The sequence below is a fragment of the Littorina saxatilis genome, linkage group LG3, assembly GCF_037325665.1.
Source record: "Littorina saxatilis isolate snail1 linkage group LG3, US_GU_Lsax_2.0, whole genome shotgun sequence".
NCBI classification, from domain to species: Eukaryota; Metazoa; Mollusca; class Gastropoda; order Littorinimorpha; family Littorinidae; genus Littorina; species Littorina saxatilis.
The window spans coordinates 72,248,523-72,266,022 of record NC_090247.1 but is presented as its reverse complement, the minus strand read 5'-3'; the positions used below and the strand labels follow the sequence as shown (position 1 = coordinate 72,266,022).

At 43.4% G+C, this 17,500-nt stretch overlaps 2 long non-coding RNA genes across 2 annotated transcripts in view; both read left to right on the top strand.

Annotated features, from left to right (window-relative positions):
* LOC138963201 (uncharacterized) overlaps nt 1-1,735 on the top strand; it is a 3,571-nt gene extending 1,836 nt beyond the window's left edge. The window contains exon 3 of the long non-coding RNA XR_011454747.1: nt 1,324-1,735. This is a non-coding gene — a long non-coding RNA (uncharacterized lncRNA). The remainder of the gene's footprint in view (nt 1-1,323) is intronic.
* Nucleotides 1,736-2,497: 762 nt separating this feature from the next.
* Nucleotides 2,498-12,167, top strand: LOC138963200 (uncharacterized). Its single transcript, XR_011454746.1, has 4 exons — nt 2,498-2,642; nt 5,762-5,903; nt 6,776-6,921; nt 12,046-12,167. It is a non-coding gene; the product is annotated as an uncharacterized lncRNA (long non-coding RNA).
* Nucleotides 12,168-17,500: the final 5,333 nt, after the last annotated feature.

Here is a 17,500-nt window from a genome sequence, read left to right as displayed (position 1 = left end):
AGTAGAACCCCCATTTACGACTTTGGAAAAACCTTGAAAATTAGGTCGTAAAAAAGGGGGGGGGGGGAGTCTTAAAATGGTTGTTTGAGTTTTTGGCCCGGGCGGTCATGAATTTGGTTGCAGTGTACAATGTATGTACTGTTATGTACTGTCAATGTACACACACAAACACACAGTTGCAGTTTACAGTCCTATCTACACACACACACACCCAAACACATTACTGTCCAGCAGAACAACTTTAACTCAAGTTTCAAAGAAAATTTACTCATGGCGTAATGCTCGCTCCCCGCCGAGTGAAGCACATTTGACATTGTGGCGCAACCAGTAAAATCCGAATGTCCTGCTCGATAGAAAGCATAACGACTTTTCTCCCGAATCATGTTTCTGCTCACAGGAATGTTTCTTCGCCGTGCATCGCTAAACTTGTCTCATACATGATCGTTGAGGTCTTCGTACAGGCACCTTTCTTTGCGTACTTTCGCTTCGCTATCCTTCTCCCCATCTTGATAACACCGAGTCTTTATTCTTGACGATACACAGGATTTGCGTCTTCCCGACTCCTAAGTAAGTCGCCACGGATTGCCATTTCGCTCGATTAGCGATTACTTTATTACCTCTCTACTCAAGAGTTGGCGCTTTTCTCTTTATTTCGCGAATTCAGCTTAGACACGTTTTGATAACATAATCATAGATTCTGTACCATCTGTGGCATAGGCCTATCACTCACAGTCACATTTATATTTGAAAAAAATTCACCTACTGCCCCTTGAATCATGAATGCACTGTTACGAGAATTAATAAACACTTAAAGCAGATGCCATCAGAATCTGAATGTCTAAACTCTAAAAGAAACATTTACAACAGGGCATGGTTTTCTAGTTTGCTTACTTTTTTTTTATAAAGACTTACAAAGTGCTCGCGATTGTCTCTTTTGGTACACTCTAAGTCATTACGGTAGCCCACCAAGTACTGTTATGATGTCAAGTCTTATGTCAAGCACCAAGTCCAAAATTTCCAGGTGTGCTCATTCACTTTTGATAAATAAAAATAATACAAATTGGCGATGCTCATTTTTGTGAAATTATTTTCAGATTGATATAAAAGCAACTTCATTCTACCTCTGTTAATTTTCCCTTCGTACTACTTCAGTGCATCTTTAGTTTAAAGTGAGGCCACCTCCAAAACTATGTTCATACCTCAACCATGATGTTGGATCTAGGCTGTTTGCATTCTTCAATTTCTTGTCAGCTGAATTTTCCTCTCAGCATTAATATTGACAGTTCTGGCTCTCCACTACTTGAACCTTTTGTTTTTCAACAGGGTGTCACATGGTGCCAAAGAGACCCATGAAACCAGGGTATCCAAAGCGTCGGCAGAGAGGCAAAAGAGGAGGGGCGGTAGATGCTGGTGTTGTCGCTCTGATGCACGGGGTCAGTGTTCTGTATTGTTTCAGTATTGTTGATTTTGTTTTGCATTCTACTCTCTTAATCTTAGACAATATGTGATAACCGGCAAGGTGCTGACTTTCTTTTGTGCATTGTTGATGGTGAATGCATGTTAATTTATTTTTAATATACTTTCTTATGTGATAACCAATGTGCTATATTTTCTCAGGACAAAGAACAAATGTTTATCTTGAATGTTTTATGTATGTTATTATTACGGACACAAACGCTCAGCAATGTAATTTCTCTTTTAGAGATTAATAAAGTTATTGTATTGTATTGTATTGTATTGACGTTCGAGTCTTCATACTCATCACTACCTTCTAGGTTAGCCTCATTTTCATTGTCTTTTGCACATGGGATCAGCTCCATGATTAGCTAGGTCTACGTTTCCCAGGTGTATGTTCCTTCAGGTCTCTATTCCTCGAGTCCTTTATTTCCCCCCATTCCCTCTGGTCTCAGTTCCCCAGGTGTATGTTCCCTCCAGGGCCAGGGAACAAAGCCCTGCGGGACATTAACCAGGGGAAACACGGACCTGCTCCCATTGTGTCCTTGGGCTGAAGGCTCACGCTCCTATTTGTGACCAAGTGTAACCATGCTAGCCTTTCACACTTGTAAAAAACTTGGTCTGCATCGTTTTAAGATAAAGCAAGGACTTGGTTTAGATTTTGTTCTGACATGTTAGATAGTGCCTATATTGTTTTGTTTCCATCTGACTATGACTGCCTAAATGTCATCCGTTCATCTGTCCCTCCATCCGGTTGTCCATCGGGCTGTCTGTCCATCTAACTGTCCGTCCGTCTGGCTACATGTCTGGGCACGATGGGGTTGTCTGTCCCTCCATCAGGTTGTCCGTCTGGCTGTCCGTGCACGCCGGGGAAAAATACAACTTTAACGTGAGGTCACCTCCAAAACTAAATATTTCATACCTCAACAGACTGTCCATGATGTTGGAATGACTTGGATCTAGTCTGTTTGCATTCTTGTCAGCTGAATTTTCCTCTCAGCATTAGTATTGACAGTTCTATATCTCCACTACTTGAACCTTTTGTTTTTTAACAGGTTGTCACATAGTGCAAGAGAGGACAATCAAACCAGGGTACTCAAAGCGTCAGCAGAGAGGCATGAGAGCCCAGGACAAAAGAGGCCGTATGAGTTTTCATCCGATTCTTCATACTCACCACCACAATCTAGGTTAGTCTTATCTTCATTGTCTTTTCTGTCCGGGATCACTTACACGATAACCCATGTCCATGTTCCCCAGGTCCATGTTCCTTCAGGTCTATGTTTGCCCAGGTCTGTGCACAGGCGGAAGGTATCGTTCACTGGACCACTACTTTCATAGAAAGACTACAAGGTATGTCACTCAGCTTCAAGTCGTCTGTGTTCTTGGAGTCGCTTCCTGCGGACAATTTTTGTGTTCAAGGCGGTTTGCCTCTTCCAACAGTCTGTGTAAGGTCAAATAAATACAGTTGAATGATTGTTTTAACTACATCATACATGTATCTTTAATTTTCAGCTGCCGTCTGCTGCAAGTTGTTTTTAACCATCATTTTGACGAATGTTCGTTTGCGAACCGCTACCTGTAGTTGGGAAGAAATCATGCATCCCGCACCGAATATGCATACGGGTGCTCATTGGTCTAAAACATATGTAAATATTGCAGCGAAGGGAAGCTACCCACGGGAGTTTCACTTTAGGTTTTTGTTAGGTTTTTGGTGAAGAACCGTTTGCCAAATCAAAAATAATCATCGAATATCCGGTTATTAACCAATGAGCGCATCGCACTACCAACTCCTCGGACCTACAACTGTTCAGCTTTCCCACGGGATCTAAGTGATATGCCGGCGACAGACGCGTTTGGTCGCACAAAATACGGTGCAGCGGACAGGCAGCTAAACATAAAAGGTACAGATAGTTAGAACATTCATTTATCCTGGCATTTGTAAAGTTACAAAGAATCTCGACATTGGCAATTATTATTTGCATAATTTTTTTTGAAGTTAGTGGAGCAAGACTCGAAGCTGAGTGTCATACCTTGTAGTCTTTCTATGAAAGTAGTGGTCCAGTGAACGATACCTTCCGCCTGTGGTCTGTGTTCCCTTGGGTCTATGTTCCTTCAGGTATATATGTTTGCCCAGGTCTATGTTTCATAAGCCAGAAACACAGTCGATCAACTGCAGTTGTCCGAGAGAACCACAGTAATCCGACATTATCGGGTTTCACAAACAAAATTTCAGTCGGCCGACTGCGGGTCATCTCACCTGAAGTCGGCCAAACACGGTGATGCTCTCCCCCCAACACTGTGTTCGGCTTACTGCGGTAAACCGAAAATAAATGTAATTATCCGCACAGTCAATGACACAATGACAATGCTCACACTTTGATTATGTTTTCTCTGGCCGATATGAATGCGTGATGTGATGTGTAAAACAATTCCATCTCAAACGGCATAAATAAATCCCTGCGCCTTGAATATGTGCGCAATATAAATTGTATAAAATAAAAATTTTAATTTTTTTAAAAATAAATCCCTGCGCTTAGAACTGTACCCACGGAATACGCGCGACATAAGCCTCATATTGATTGACTTTTTTGGATTGTGAGCCAAACCTTGTGATTGTTCTTCGAAATGTATCTATCATGACGCAGTAATCCAGGAGACAAGTCAGGGTTATGTCTTGAAGACGTCACATTATGGCGTAAGAGGGTTAGACGTCACGCGAAGGAATTACTGAAAGTCTCGATCATTGTTATTTTGAGCGGGCCGAGACTAGTTTTTTCTTCCATCGCCATTTCCACGTGCAAATGAGCAAACGGAAGTGGTAATGTTGCTAAATTTAGCCCTCGACTTGGCCATTCGGATTACTGTACAGTTGGTTGACTGCGGTTGTCCGCGGGTGACGGTGATTCGCTCATGAAACGCGCTTTTCGGTGACCCGGCGATCAACCACAGTCGATCGACTGGGCCCCAGGGGCCAGTTTCATAAGATAGCAGTGAACCGACTGACAGTCGATCGACTGCCCAGTCGATCGACTGTGGTTGATCGCCGAGGTCACCGAAAAGCGCGTTTCATAAGAATGAAAACTATTGCACGGAATCAAGTAATTTTTGTTGTCACAAGTTTTCCCCAAACTGGTCTTTGATGTAATGAAAAAGGCAAAGTAGTGACTTCATTAGTTTGCCCAGGTTCCAAAATATAATGAGTCCCCCTCGTATTGCTTTGTTTCTAGCTGACTATGACTGCCTAAATGTCATCCGTTCATCTGTCCCTCCATCAGGTTGTCCGTCTGGCTGTCCGTGCACGCCGGGGAAAAATACAACTTTAACGTGAGGTCACCTCCAAAACTATAATTTATTTCATACCTCAACAGACTGTCCATGATGTTGGAATGACTTGGATCTAGTCTGTTTGCATTCTTGTCAGCAGAATTTTCCTCAACATTAATATTGACAGTTCTATATCTCCACTACTTGAACCTTTTTTTTGACTCACATGCGAAGCAAAAGTGAGTCTATGTACTCACCCGAGTCGTCCGTCCGTTCGTCCGGCCGGCCGGCCGGCCGGCCGGCCGGCCGGCCGGAAAACTTTAACGTTGGATATTTCTTGGACACTATTCAGTCTATCAGTACCAAATTTGGCAAGATGGTGTATGATGACAAGGCCCCAAAAAACATACATAGCATCTTGACCTTGCTTCAAGGTCAAGGTCGCAGGGGCCATAAATGTTGTCTAAAAAACAGCTATTTTTCACATTTTCCCCATTTTCTCTGAAGTTTTTGAGATTCAATACCTCACCTATATATGATATATAGGGCAAAGTAAGCCCCATCTTTTGATACCAGTTTGGTTTACCTTGCTTCAAGGTCAAGGTCACAGGAGCTCTTCAAAGTTGGATTGTATACATATTTTGAAGTGACCTTGACCCTGAACTATGGAAGATAACTGTTTCAAACTTAAAAATTATGTGGGGCACATGTTATGCTTTCATCATGAGACACATTTGGTCACATATGATCAAGGTCAAGGTCACTTTGACCCTTATGAAATGTGACCAAAATAAGGTAGTGAACCACTAAAAGTGACCATATCTCATGGTAGAAAGAGCCAATAAGCACCATTGTACTTCCTATGTCTTGAATTAACAGCTTTGTGTTGCATGACCTTGGATGACCTTGACCTTGGGTCAAGGTCACATGTATTTTGGTAGGAAAAATGTGTAAAGCAGTTCTTAGTGTATGATGTCATTGCTATGTAAAGATCAAGGTCAAGCATGTGAGTCGTATGGGCTTTGCCCTTCTTGTTCAACAGGTTGTCACATAGTGCCAGAGAGGACCATCAAACCAGGGTACCCAAAGCGTCAGCAGAGAGGCGTGAGAGCCGAGGACGAAAGGAGAAAAAAGAGGCCGTTCGAGTCTTCATCCGATTCTTCATACTCACCACCACCATCTAGGTTAGTCTTATCTTCATTGTCTTTTCTGTCCGGGATCACTTACACGATTACCCATGTCCATGTTCCCCAGGTCCATGTTCCCCCAGGTCTATGTTCCTTCAAGTCTATGTTCTCTTAGGTCTATGTTCCTTCAGGTATATGTTTGCCCAGGTCTCTGTTCCCTGAGGTTTATATTTTCCACCATGATTATGTTTTCTCTGGTCTCAGTTCCCTAGTTCTAAATTCCCTGGGTGTATGTTCCCTCCAGGCCCAGGAAACAAAGCCCTGCACAACATTAACCAGGGGAAACAGACCTGCTCCCATAGTGACCTTGGGCTGAAAGCTCACGCTCTTGTTTGTGACCAAGAGTAAACCATGCTTGCCTTTCACACTTGGAGAAAACTGGGTCTGTATCATTTTAAGATAAAGCAAGGACTTGGTTTAGATTTTGTTCTGACATGTTAGATAGTGCCTATATTGCTTTGTTTCCATCTGACTATGACTGCCTACATGTTATCCCTTCATCTGTCCCTCAATTTGATTGTCCGTCTGGCTGTCTGTCCATCTGACTGTCCATCTGACCGTCCGTCTGGCTGGTTGTCCGTCTGCTGTCTGTCTATATGACTGGCTGTCTGTCCATTTGTCTGTCTATCTGACGGGTTGTCTGTCCATCTGACTGTCCGTCCGTCTGGCTGTCCCTGCACACCGGGGAAACCTAAAACTTTAATGTGCGGTCACCTCCAAAACCATGTTTCATACTTTAACCAGGCTGTCCATGATGTTGGAATGACTTGGATCTAGTCTGTTTGCATTCTTGTCAGCTGAATTTTCCTCTCAGCATTAATATTGACAGTTCTGGCTCTCCACTACTTGAACCTTTTGTTTTTCAACAGGGTGTCACACAGTGCCAGAGAGGACCATGAAACCAGGATAGCCCAAGGGTCAGCAGAGAGGCATGAAAGCCGAGGTCGAAAGAGGAAGAGAGTAAAGAGGCCGTTCGAGTCTTCACCGATTCTTCATACTCACCACCGCCATCTAGGTTAGCCTTATCTTCATTGTCTGTTTGTGTCTGGATTCAGCTTCATCATTACCCAGGTCTGTGTTTCCCCAGGTCTATGTTTCTCCAGGTCCGTTTCTAAGGTCTGTGTTCCCCCAGGTCTGTGTTTCCCCAGGTCTGTGTTCCCCCAGGTCTGTGTTCCCCCAGGTCTGTTCCTCAGGTCTGTGTTCCCAGACCTGCCTACCCTTACGATTTGGGCGTAACTTACTACGAATGTTAACCCAAACTACGCCACCATGCTTTCCAGAATGGAAGTACGATTTTTAAGAATCCAAAAGTATGATTTTTTGCATCTTATCTCGAAGTAAATCCGATCAGTATAGTTGCTTTCGCAGAGCTTGAGTTTGCGCCTGCGCGAGATCATTTAGGCAATATCCGGTCATTTCCGGTCTGTTCAGCCACAAACAAGATAGACGCTGCCGTTCGCATTACAATGAATTAGCGACGCGTGGAAAATCTGAGTCCCCACGAGACAGACGAATCTGACGAGGAAGCTTGTCACAGTGGTGGTAAAAGGATTGCTGTGAGAAAGAAGACAGCCATTCAACAGAAATACAAAGGCAGCTAAATGAAATCGTGGCCATGCCTAGGACCTTAATCAAAAGGACCAAAGCACGTCTTGTGTTCCCTTTGCCACAGTGACTTTTCGTGTGCACACATTGGAAAATATGACTGTGCATAGCACATCGGGACAGATTATCACAAGGATGCAGTACAGAGAGCTCATAGAAACAAAAAGACGTTCAAATTACCTGTTTCTTTATCAGGAAGTTGAGTGATACAGTAACAAAACTGGAGGGAGAAATTATCCGAGCAGAAGACTTAGTGTCAATGTGCAAAATGATTGCCGAATGGAACCTGATTACACTTTCTTCCAACAGATTACTCTTTTTGGCTTGACTCATTACACCTTGTAATTTTGGGGGTAGGCAGGTCTGTGTTCCCCCAGGTCTGTTCCTCAGGTCTGTGTTTCCTCAGGTCTGTGTTCCCCCAAGTCTGTGTTTCCCCAAGTCTGTGTTTCCCCAAGTCTGTGTTTCCCCAGGCCTGTTCCTCAAGTCTGTGTTCCCCCAGGTCTGTTCCTCAGGTCTGTGTTCCCCCAGGTCTGTGTTCCCCCAGGTCTGTGTTCCTCGGGTCTGTTCCCCCAGGTCTGTGTTTCCCCAGGTCTGTGTTTCCTCAGGTCTGTGTTCCCCCAAGTCTGTGTTCCCCCAGGTCTGTTCCTCAGGTCTGTGTTCTCCCAAGTCTGTGTTCCCCCAGGTTTGTTCCTCAGGTCTGTGTTCCCCCAAGTCTGTGTTTCCCCAGGTCTGTTCCCCCAGGTCTGTTTCCCTATGTCTGTGTTCCCCAAGGTCTGTTTCTCAGGTCTGTGTCCCCCCAGGTCTGTGTTTCCCCAGGTCTGTCTTCTTCTTGTCGTTCGCCAATATGCAATGCTAAACGTGGAGTCCAGCTCTGGTAATGAAGCTGGTGGTCTTATGAAGAGCCTCCACAGGTCCATGCAGCTTCTCATGAAGGGGCACCGGCCTGGTCCAGATCTCTCTCCTCAGGGGCTGGAGATTCCTGCAGTCCTGCAGGATGTGGGCTGCATCCTGCTCTGCGTCTCCACAGGGACACATGGGGGAGGGCACGGCTCGCAGTTTTTTGTGCAGGTGTTGTTGCATTCTGTTGTGCCCTGTTCTCAGGCGAAAAATGACTACCTGTTCAGGTCTTGACAGTTGGTGGTTGCTGTCGTGCGTTGGGGGGGGGTTTAAGCAGAGACTTTATGACGGTTTTCATCTCTGTGGAGCTCACTGGGTTTTCTTCTTGTTCGTCCTCCGCACCCAGTTTGGCCATTTTATCCGCTTGTTCGTTCCCCTCTATCCCGCAGTGTTAGGGGACCCACTGCAATATCAATCAATCAATCAATATGAAGCTTATATAGCGCGTATTCCGTGGGTACAGTTCTAAGCGCTTGTCGAATACAGTCTTCAGACAAGTGATGTTATGAAGTGTCGTTGTAAGCTGAGGCAGTTTGTTGTTGTTGACTGCTTGCAGCACAGACAAGGCATCAGTCAGGAAGACAACTTGGGTGTCGGGATTGACCTTGCTGCTGATGGTATTGGCTGCGTGGATAAGCGCTTCTACCTCTGCTCTGTAGTTGGTGCAATGGAGGCCAGTTGGTATAGCCTCTGCTTGCCACTCTCCACTGGGGTGTTGGATGTAGACACCAGCTCCTCCTCTCTTGACGGCATCTGTGGCGGACCCATCTGTAAAGACCCGCATCCATGCTTCTTGGGGGTATCTTTCGTCGAGCATGGCAAGTGTCACCTGGCTTTCTTCTGCACATCGCTCTGTTCATCTTTTGTTGTGAGATGAGGAACTGTGGTCTGGATGGACACGTTTTCAAGGTTGTTTTTCCAGGGTGGTTCTTCAAGGGAGAAGTGTGATGGGTGAACCAGTTCAGGCATCTTTGCTTGGTGTTCTCTCTTCAGGGCCCGTGTCTCAGTTGCAAAGCTTGATCTCTTTAGCCTGCCAGAAGAGAGCTGCTTTATCCTTGCATTCATTTGGTGGTCTGGAATGCACTGGTACTTGATGTCTTGTACCATCGCTTTGCATTCTCTTCTCTTGCTGAGTGGAGGTATGCCGGTCACCTGTTGCATCTTGTCTATTGGGGTTGTCTTCATAGCGCCTGTGATGATTCTCATCGCTTGATTTTGGACTATCTCTAGGGTTTGAAGGTGCGTCTTGGCTGCTGTCATCCAAGAGCTAGATCCGTACTCAAGGTGAGGTCGTACGGTCCCCTGGTACACTGTCTTGAGGATCTTTTCGTTTGCGCCCCATTGTGATCCTGCCAGTTTCCTCATGATGTTCAGTTTTCTTCTGGCTTTTGCTTCCGCATTCATGATGTGATGTTGCCATGTCATGCGTTTGTCATATGTGACTCCGAGGTAAGTTTGCTGGTCTTCAAACTTCAGTGGCGTGTCACCCAACGTCAGTCTTCCAGGTTGTACTTTGGCGGAGAGTGTGAAGAGAGTAGCTGTTGTCTTGTCTCTGTTGATGGTTACACACCAGTTGTCTGTCCAAGCTGCAACTTTCTCGAGGGCAAGTTGCATCCTGTAGGTCGCAGTTGTTGCATGCTCCTCAGTGCACCAGAGAACAAGGTCATCAGCATACAGTGCTGCATGGACTCTACTGGGCAACTCGGGCATTCAACAGAAATACAAAGGCAGCTAGCTAAATGAAATCGTGGCCATGCCTAGGACCTTAATCAAAAGGACCAAAGCACGTCTTGTGTTCCCTTTGCCACTGTGACTTTTCGTGTGCACACATTGGAAAATATGACTGTGCATAGCCAGGGCCTAGCATTGTAAGCTGTTCGGCTTACTTTACGCCGAAATAACATCTCCAGTACGCGGAACTCGATTTGGTGTACTCCGAAATGCAAAAACCTGTTATTCCCAAACGGTAAACCCAAACAGTCCCAGCTTTCGTTTTGTGCGCTGTTCGGTTCAATTCTCAATCGGTTTGACAGTTTGCTTGAGCACGCACTTCCTGTGGCATCGCGCGACCATGCTTTGTGCCGGTGTTTTGTGGCTCTAGACTTGAAATAATGTCTCGAAGCGACATTGTTGAACGTGGTCAGCGATTCAGTGACAAAGAATCTAGGTATTCCTGGAAGTGGGAATGGCACTTTCAGGCCAAATAACACAAGATTGTCAGTTTTCTTGTTTTCTGTCTGTGTTTTGCTTGTTGGTGAAGGCATAATTTAGTTGCTCAATCTTCTGGGGGGGGGGGGGGGGGGGGGTCATTTTAGGTAAAAAAAATCTCAATTTATTTTTCAAATTTTCTATGAGTTTTTTTCTATTTCACCACTATATATATTTATATTTCTTCTTTTTTTCCCCCACCAGGGGCCAGACCCCCGCCTTTGTAAGCTGAACTCACTTTTTCCAATGCTAGGCCCTGATAGCACATCGGGACAAATGATCACAAGGATGCAGTACAGAGAGCTCATAGACGTTCAAATTACCTGTTTCTTTATCAGGAAGTTGAGTGATACAGTAACAAAACTGGAAGGAGAAATTATCCGAGCAGAAGACTTAGTGACAATGTGCGAAATGATTGCCGAATGGAACCTGAATACACTTTCTTCCAACAGATTACTCTTTTTGGCTTGACTCATTACACCTTGTAATTTTGGGGGTAGGCAGGTCTGTGTTCCCCCAGGTCTGTTCCTCAGGTCTGTGTTTCCCCAGGTCTGTTCCTCAGGTCTGTGTTCCCCCAAGTCTGTGTTTCCCCAGGTGTGTTCCTCAAGTCTGTGTTCCCCCAGGTCTGTTCCTCAGGTCTGTGTTCCCCCAGGTATGTGTTCCCGCAGGTCTGTGTTTCCCCAAGTCTGTGTTTCCCCAGGTCTGTGTTCTCCCAGGTCTGTTCCTCAGGTCTGTGTTCTCCCAAGTCTGTGTTCCCCCAGGTTTGTTCCTCAGGTCTGTGTTCCCCCAAGTCTGTGTTTCCCCAGGTCTGTTCCCCCAGGTCTGTTTCTCAGGTCTGTGTTCCCCAGGTCTGTTTCCCTATGTCTGTGTTCCACAAGATCTGTTTCTCAGGTCTGTGTTCCCCCAGGTCTGCTCCCCAAGGTATGTGTTCCCCCAGGTCTGTGATCCCCCAGGTCTGTGTTCCCCCAGTTATGTTTCTCAGGTCTGTGTTCCACCAGGTCTGTTCCTCAGGTCTGTGTTTCCCCAGGTCTGTTCCCCAGGTCTGTGTTCCCCCAAGTCTGTGTTCCCCCTGGTGTGTTCTTCAGGTCTGTGTTCCTCCAGGTCTGTTCCTCAGGTTAGTCATCCCCCAGATCTCTGTTCCCTGAGGTCTAATTTCCTCTGTGTCTCTATTTCCCAAGGTCTATATACTAATAAATAATGTTATGTGTGTGTGTGTGTGTGTGTTTTTTTTTAATGATTAATGTGTCCATCACCTTCGCAATATACTCTCACTCTCTCTTTCTCTCTCTGTTTTTTCCCTCTATGTCACTCAAACTTTGCTTGCAACAACTGCATTTTTGAATATAATTCTTCCTGTCCAATTGTTGTGAGTAAGATTATGTTGTCTCACACTCTTACCCTAACCTTTGTGGGATGTTGTATTCTGCAGATTCAGGATGCCGATCATCTCTTTGCCAGCCAAAGCAAGTCCTTTCAAGTGACCATTCAAGTGACCATTCAAGTGTTCAGTTTCCTGCTCTACTCAAAGAGGCACTGTCAGGTGGGGGGGGGGGGGGGTGGGGGCGGAGATAAATGCAAAAAACATTGTTGTATTTTTTGCCAACAAGTCAATGTAAAAATGTCTACCCACCTTGAATGAGTTCACAAAGAAGAGCCAGAGGTAGCTCAGATTTTGGCAGTGAAAAAAGAAACTTGCTTCGCCGACAAGCTTACCTTGGATCCACGAGTCGTCGCCATCTTGAAACTGCAACTCGTCAGTAACTAGAGTTATCTGTCCTTGGGCTGTGTGTTTCGGCAAGTCGGAAACTTTTTCACACGCTTTGGTGTGTGAACTAATATACACACAAAATTGACGAAAGTGCACAAAAAGGTTCCAGCCTTGAAAACTTCTCAGAACCCTCATTTGACACTTTTCTGCTAGAAACAGTAGTAAACAAAGTGGGTCCCTATTTCATAAACCGACTTTTTTTTAAAACAGTTTTTTGAAAAGGTAATTGGAAAAATGAAAGACGATGACATTTTCAGATTCGCTTCTCTTAAAGGCTGCCCTTTACGTAGCGTTCATTAATTAATTCCTATTGTTTACATGTGCCAATAATGTTATAAAACTGTACCTAAAGGGATATAATAAAGATTGGCTGTAGCTTTCGAACACAGAAAAAATTATTGCAGTATTGCAAAGTGGTGTTGATAGTGTCGAATGTAAACGGAACAGTCTCAAAGTGAAAGTGGATGTTTTCCGGAAATTGCGAAGTTAACAAGAATACAGAAAAGCTCGCTTTCCTGCTTAGCACAATACACTACCGCGCTAATCTGGCGTGTCAATATCACTACGTTTTGCACGTGGAAGGTGAGCGATTACCCCCCGCGGGTTAGGGGGAAGAATTTACCCGATGCTCCCCATGTCGTAAGAGGCGACTAACGGATTTTGTTTCTCCTTTTACCCTTGTTAAGTGTTTCTTGTATAGAATATTATATAGTCAATTTTTGTACAGAATTTAGTCAAGCAGTATGTAAGAAATGTTAAGTCCTTTGTACTGGAAACTTGAATTCTCCCAGTTAGGTAATATATTGTACTACGTTGCAAGCCCTTGGAGCAAATTTTTGATTAGTGCTTTTGTGAACAAGAAACAATTGACAAGTGGCTCTATCCCATCTTCCCCCTTTCCCCGTCGCGAAATAACCCTTCGTGGTTGAAAACGACGTTAAACACCAAATTAAGAAAGAAAGGTGAGCGATTTCCTTCACGCGGGGATTGATGAAGCTGTACTGTCTGTGTTGACAGTCTAAAAATAGCCTAAGTCCTGGAGAACTGTTGCTAAACATAGCAATAAACTTTATAAAGAATTAATTATTTCTCGTAATTGGTAAGGACTTCAAACCTAAAACTTTGCAGGAAGCTTAATTTATACATCCCCGCAACGATGGGAAAAGCCCTGGAAGTAATTAAAATTATTAAATAGGACTATGTCAGCCTTTAAAGTATGGGGAAAGACTGTTCTCAAGAAGACACATTGATAAGTTGCAGACTCCCCGAACTTGGAAGACTTTCTAAGATATTGAGGGATACGTCTGGAATGATAATTAGTACTATCAACCAGGCTATAGCATGGTTACACTTGGTCACAAACAGGAGTGTACTCCGAATGATATGGTTTTTGGAGACACTGGAAGATAGTCAATGTTTTTAAATTGCTATATGTGTGTGTTACAATATTGGTTGAAAATAACAATAATGAATGAAAACAGGATACCAAGAAAAGCGTATAATATGCTCTTGAAGTTGGATGAAAAGGATTAAACAAATTGGGCCACCAATGTTCACCTGGGTTTGTATAGATTTGGATTTGTATGGGAAAACCCAGGAGTTCAGTCAATCCCTGTATTTGTTCAAACATGTATGCAATGGTTAATTGATTGCAATGTCAAAATTGGTCCAGCCGCAAGACCCTTGCAAGTTTTCGAATGGGATTAGCAGTTACAGAGCCAAATAAGCACAGCCATGATAAAACTAAATTAACTACGGCATTTTTCTGTCCTTTTTGTAAAACATGTATTGAAAGTGATGTGCATTTTGTATTTGTATGCCTAGCGTATGAAGATTTGCGTGCAGAGTTGATTGCAGCAAAATAATACAGGATACCATGTATGTTTCGATTGTCAACACAATTGTACAGTCACAGAACCCTGCGCAGCTGCACATGTTAGAAAACTGGCCATTTTTTATTTGAAAGCCAAAAACACAAAAAGAAGTTGTATTTGGTTAAGTTGATGGTATTGTAATACGTTTTGTCCAGGAAAACTATGTCAGTTTATTACATGACAACATTTGTTTTATTGATCACACGTTCATATTTTTTGCAAGAGCGTATATATAGTTATCGTATGTTAAAAAGGTATGTGAATATGCGGATGATTGGGGAACAAATGCAGCGGACATGCATGTGAAATTCATGAAGAAGTGTCAGATATGCATGCACATGTGACTAACCCAGTACCCCCCGTGGGTTAGGGGGAGTCCCATATTGGTTGGGACTAGAAAGAATTTACCCGATGCTACCCTGCATGTCGTAAGAGGCGACTAACGGTTCTGTTTCTTCTCTTCTTTTGTCTTATTTCTGCCTTACCAGTCCTTTCACCTATATTTCCTTCCAAGAAAACTCTCCCTACTATTCCCTGCAGTTTTCCAATTCTTTTCTTGTTGTCTTATTTCTACCTGACTGGATCCATCACCTTTATTTCACTTACCAAAAGTCTTCTTTTCCACATCCTTATTTCTCTGCACCCCGCATGTCGTATGAGGCGACTAACGGATTCTGTTTCTCCTTTAACCCTTGTTGAGTGGTTCTTGTATAGAATATAGTCAATGTTTGTAAAGATTTTAGTCAAGCAGTATGTAAGAAATGTTTAGTCCTTCTTCATGACACTTTTTCTTGTATTGTTTTTGCTCTCCCTCACCCCTCAACTCCCTTTTCTGTACATAGCCTGATTTCTTTTTGTTTTAGTTCCTTTTATTTGGTGTTGAATGAAATGTGTTTTTATTGTGTTTTTTAATTTTCCATGTACCCTCACGGGGTTTTATCGGAATAAAACTTGACTTGACTTGACTTGACTTTGTACTGGAAACTTGCATTCTCCCAGTAAGGTCATATATTGTACTACGTTGCAAGCTCCTGGAGCAATTTTTTTGATTAGTGCTTTTGTGAACAAGAAACACTTAACAAGTGGCTCTATCCCATCTCCCCCCTTTCCCCTATCCCATCTCCCCCTTTCCCTCGTCGCGATATAACCTTCGTGGTTGAAAACGACGTTAAACACCAAATAAATAAAGAAAGAAAGACTAACCCAGTATCAAGTATGCCTGTGTGCCGAATATTTTCATATGAATTTCTGTTTGTTAATGTTATGGTGTATCACCCTATTTATGGGCTGAGGAATAAGTATTCTTGAGTCCTGAATACCTGAGGCATGTACATATATACTTTTATGCAGTATATGCTTTTGTTTTCTTCCAAGACAAATTACCAGAAGGAATGTCACTAGTTTTCGTATACTGTTTGAATTCCATGGACCATTTTCACCAAAGGGATTACTGAATAATCTCATGTCTGTTGTAAATTTTGGCCCATGACTTGTGGAGATATTACAATTTGGTGAAAATTAGGCTCGTTTTATGTAAAATATGCTGATTATTTGTTATTTTAGTTTCATCATTTTTCATAAATGTGCTTGGTTAATGTTTCAAATTAAATTTGCTGTTGTAGTTCATTCGGTGTTTTGCTCACAAAAAGTGTTTTGTCAGTTAACATTGATTTAAATAAAATTGGCTGACTAAACTTGATCCATTTGTCTTGAGTGTTTGCATCCATGTCTATAATAGGAGCGTTACAGACTTCACAAATAATGCTACAAATTGCGGATTAGCCAATGGACGAATGAATGTTCTGTTGAATGTTGAATACTGTACAGAATGCATGACCTTTTTTCCTTTTTTTTTAATAGTGGTGAGGCCCTCTACCACCAAAACGAATGTTTAGTCCAAGGCCGAATGCATTAATATGCCTGTGGCTAAATGGCTTTTAGCCATTGGTTAGACATTTATTTGTAACCATAGGCTAAGAAATTCCATTTTCGGACATAGGCTCATTCCTGAACATCACAATTCGTATTTGGTGTGGCGGCAAATTTAATGTGTCCAGGCTTATTATGACTTTCCACAATTGACGATGAGTTACTGATATCGAAACGCACACACACACACAAGAAACAGGGGCGGATCACAGCATGGTTAAGAGGGGGGGGGGGGTTCAAATGTCTTTTAGGGAGAGTTCGACAACGCGAAACAGTTAATTGAGGACGCGAAGTGTTTAAACCATCTAGGGGGGTCTGGGGGCATGCCCCCCCCCCCCCCCGGAATTCCTCTAATACACCTTCCAAAAAGTATATTTAGGAAGACAAATTTGGATCAAAACAAGGACAATTGACCAATCTGGTGTAACCTGAGACAGCAAATTGCCGACCTACTTTCTAAAACTGTCACTTAAAAGACAAAGGCCTGCTCCTATAGGGTCTGGGGGCATGCCCCCCCGGAACAGTTTTGATATAAATCAAGGAAAATGGAGCAATCTGGTGCAACCTGAGCCATCAGTTTTTCTTTGTTTTTAATTTAAAAAAAAAAATTTAAGCGGGGGGGGGGGCGGGGGGGGGGGGGGGTCCAGAACCCCCCCCTGGATCCGCCCCTGAGAGAACAAGGTGGAACTTCCAAATTTAGGCTCCAAACAGCAGAATCAGGTTTGGAACCCAGTTTGGTAGTTTGGTCGTCGGTGTGTATCTCAAGGAATTCACCCACTAGTACAAAAAAGAAACCCACTTTTCCAAACTTTTCCAAAGTCAGCAACATCGAAGTTTGTTTAGATATTTTTCTTTTTTACTCATATTCGGATCATTTACAACTAAATGAAGCTGTATAGTGCTTTTTGAAGTGCTCACTAGTTTAGAACATGTGGAACCCAGTTGACATAATGTTAGCAATAAACCCAGTTGGGTGGCCTTGCATGTATGTGTGTGTGTGTGTGTGTGTGTGTGTGTGTGTGTTTGTGGGTGTGTACCCATGTTTCCACAGGTTTGGTTGCCTAAATCACCATAAGGCAACTATCCACACGTGGATGGCAACCTAAACTCTGGATGGCAACCTAATTGTGTGGATGCTCGCTTCATTTAACACCGTTAAATTGACTTTTTTGACGGAAAGAATGTCATAACAATGTTCAAAATGACATTCTTTCCGTCCTCTATAGGCGACGAAATAGGTCACATTTTGTGCATTTTTTAGTGCAAAATTCTTCGATGCCGGAGCGAGTACTGCACCCAGTGCTGTTGTAGTG